Raw genomic sequence first — 4,060 nt, 5'->3', positions numbered from 1 at the left:
ACTTACCCCAAATCACATACTTATGCCAAATCACATACTTACCCCAAACCACATACCTCAAATCACATACTTACCTCAAATCACATACTTATGCCAAATCACATACTTACCCCAAACCACATACCTCAAATCACATACTTACCTCAAATCACATACTTATGCCAAATCACATACTTACCCCAAACCACATACCTCAAATCACATACTTACCCCAAATCACATACTTATCTCCTAAGTACGTGAGAGATATTCAGTTAAGTTTTAATATAAATACTGGAGGTACTTCACATACTTTGAAAATTAAAAACGGCTAAAATGGGATAGAAAGAAATATACAACAAACGACATCACACTACCGTTAATGTGGCACAGCGGTATGTCTGCAGACTTACAACGCTAGAAACCGGGTTTTGATACCCGTATTTGGCAGAGCACAGATACTCCACTGTGTAGCTCTGTGCTTAATCACAATCAAACAAACAAAATCGTTTCGTTAATTTGGAAAAAGCTTTAAATTTTATATTTGAGGAGACACGAGAGAAATAATCTAAATTACTATTGTTCTTTCTATAATTACTATCACAAGCCACCTTTCATATATTGCATTTATAACGCAATACTCGTGCTCTAAATAAAAAGAGTTTTTCATTAAATGTATTTCCGGAAGGGAAAGGGAAGTACCTTCCTCTTTCCACTCACAAAACATGCACAATCATGCGTCCCATTTTTCGTAATGCAATATACTTGTGTAAAACCATGAAAGAACCCACGTGCTTTCATAATTCATTACTTCGTGCAATCAAAAAAGTGCTCGGCTTCCATGGGGCTTCCTTCTGTACGTTTACCTTTTTAATAAGAAGTTGGAGTATTACAAAACCTAATGAAATGAATAATCCTGAAGACTATTCATTCATGACAAATGAATGTTTGAACTACCGCTCTGAAACTTTCTAAGGGTTTATCAATAACGATGAATTCAAAAGTGTTGTTTAATTAATAACTATGATACACGTTTTTTTTATTATTTTAAAATTAATATATTACGTTTCGGTTAAGTATTTTACTCTCAGTAATTTTCACGTACTACATCAGTAAATAATTACATTAAAATTAATATATTACATTTCGGTTAAGTATTTTACTCTCAGTAATTTTCACGTACTACATCAGTAAATAATTACATTAAAATTAATATATTACGTTTCGGTTAAGTATTTTACTCTCAGTAATTTTCACGTACTACATCAGTAAATAATTACATTAAAACTAATATATTACGTTTCGGTTAAGTATTTTACTCTCAGTAATATTCACGTACTACATCAGTAAATAATTATAGACTATGTTGGTCTCCAATAAGAAGTTAAATTTTAAGAAGTTTTGATAAAGATTTTGTAGTTTTATTTATATTTTTTCAAAGACTATTTAATGGGTGACAGTAAGATGTTCATGCTTCCTGGATCGCTCTTAGCAGTATTGTGTAAATAACGCCGTGTGCTTACAAAGCATATACATTTACCAGTCGCTTGCTATTTAGGCCCAAACAACTTGCCAATACACGAAACGCGAATAAACTTAAAAACGTTTACGTATTAGTTTACATCCAGCATCACAATCTAATGAAATTTTACCCACAATGCAAAAACAAAAGCACTTGACACGATACATAGAAATTTGAGATTTTTATTTAATTTCCTTTTAAAATCCTCGTTTAAGTCTTTGCCTTTAAGATTGTGTGACAATACTTTCCGTGGCAATCATATCGTCTAAACAGTTGACGATAATATTCCAACTGTAGTTGTCAGCTGCCAAGGTCAGATTTCACGTGAACTGAAAGTCCAGTATCAACAAGCGAACATAAATACGTGAATCTTCTGAAAGAAACAATTAGAGGTATTAAATATACAGATATGCAAAATTAATAGTTTATTCTTCTCCAAATGTTATTCATAAAAACATGTGAGATGTTTTTTTCCTAGGGCAGCTTTTCTAAAAGTGTGGGGAGCCCTTCCAGGGGAGAGCAGATTACCTCTTGGGGGGGGCGAGTTGTTAGGGTAGATAGTTCAATAGTGCAATAATAAGTAAATTACTACAACACATTTAGCATTTTGACGTGTATCCGTGTGTTACATCTCGTCACTTAATTCACTATTTTACTCATTAAAAAAAGGGGGGGAAGGTCGGAAAAATATATTTATTAAGGGGAGTGTGGATGACAAAAGTTTGGAAAACGCTGTCCAAGAAAATTTCGGCATTATTCTAATTATTATTGTTATTATTAATTCCTTGTAGAAGAGGGGTGTATTGCACATAAGTAACACTAACTAGGGCCCGGCATGGCCAGGTGGTTAGGGGGCGCTCGACTCACAATCTGAGGGTCGCGGGCTCGAATCTCCCTCCCACCAAACATGCTCGCCCTTTCAGCCGTGGTGGCGTTATAATGTGACGGTCAATCCCACTACTATTCGTTGGTAAAAGAGTAGCCCGAGAGTTGGCGGTGGGTGGAGATGACCAGCTGCCTTCCCTCTCGTCTTACACTGCTAAATTAGGGACGCATATAGCCCTCGTGTAGCTTTGCGCGAAATCCATAACAAACAAACAAATAATGACTATTAAGTTTGGTAATACCTTATACGGTTACACCATCTAGCGATGGGCATGCATCTGTTAGCCTACTGATTATTAATAAAAATTTCCAAGTGAAAGTTTGTTTTTGAATCACGCGCAAAGATACTCGAGGGATATCTGCGTTATCCGTTCCTAATTTGTACATGACAGAATAGAGGAAAATCAGATAGTCATCACCTCTTGACCGTCATGTTTGAAAGGTCGAGCATGTTCGGTGACAGGATTCGTTCCCTCGACCCGCAAGCTGCTAATCGAGTGCTCTAGAACCGCCAAGTAAAATTGAATAAAAGTTATGTTGTAATAAGTCAACGATATTATATCTGAGATGTTCAGTGATGACGACGCCTTTCGACCAATAACAGATATATGTATGTAGGTCGCCTGGGATACCACAGTTGTTGTAGAGATATGTAGGTCGCCTGGGATACCACAGTTGTTGTTGTAGAGATATGTAGGTCGCCTGGGGTACCACAGTTGTTGTAGAGATATGTAGGTCGTCTGGGATACCACAGTTGTTGTACAGATATGTAGGTCGCCTGGGATACCACAGTTGTTGTAGAGATATGTAAGTCGCCTGGGATACGACAATTGTTGTAGAGATATATAGGTCGCCTGGGATACCACAGTTGTTGTAGAGATATATAGGTCGCCTGGGATACCACAGTTGTTGTAGAGATATGTAAGTTGCCTGGGATACGACAGTTGTTGTAGAGATATGTAAGTCGCCTGGGATACGACAGTTGTTGTAGAGATATATAGGTCGCCTGGGATACCACAGTTGTTGTAGAGATATGTAAGTTGCCTGGGATACGACAGTTGTTGTAGAGATATATAGGTCGCCTGGGATACCACAGTTGTTGTAGAGATATGTAGGTCGCCTGGGATACGACAGTTGTTGTAGAGATATGTGAGTCGCCTCGAGCAATATTATTTATTTATTTCCACACAATATATTATTATTTATTATTTTGTTGAATTAACTTGTTATTTATTCAGGATAACAGGCAAATCCCCAGTCTTCTCTACTCTATGCACAAACAACGAACGAATTAATTTCCGTATCTGTAATAACTGTAAACTCTTTTCCTTTTTTCACTGAAGGCATATTGTTCAAAATGGGAAACCAACTGACAGCTTATAAAGAAGATTCAAAACTAGGAAACCAACTGACAACTTATAGAGAAGATTCAATACTGGGAAACCAACTGACAGCTTATAGAGAAGATTCAAACTGGGAACCAACTGACAGCTTATAAAGAAGATTCAAAACTAGGAAATCAACTGACAGCTTATAGAGAAGATTCAAAACTGGGAACCAACTGACAGCTTATAGAGAAGATTCAAAACTGGGAACCAACTGACAGCTTATAAAGAAGATTCAAAACTAGGAAATCAACTGACAGCTTATAAAGAAGATTCAAAACTAGGAAAT

The sequence above is a fragment of the Limulus polyphemus genome, unplaced genomic scaffold (assembly GCF_000517525.1).
Source record: "Limulus polyphemus unplaced genomic scaffold, Limulus_polyphemus-2.1.2 Scaffold4305, whole genome shotgun sequence".
Taxonomy (NCBI): domain Eukaryota; kingdom Metazoa; phylum Arthropoda; class Merostomata; order Xiphosura; family Limulidae; genus Limulus; species Limulus polyphemus.
This window is presented reverse-complemented; position numbering follows the sequence as displayed.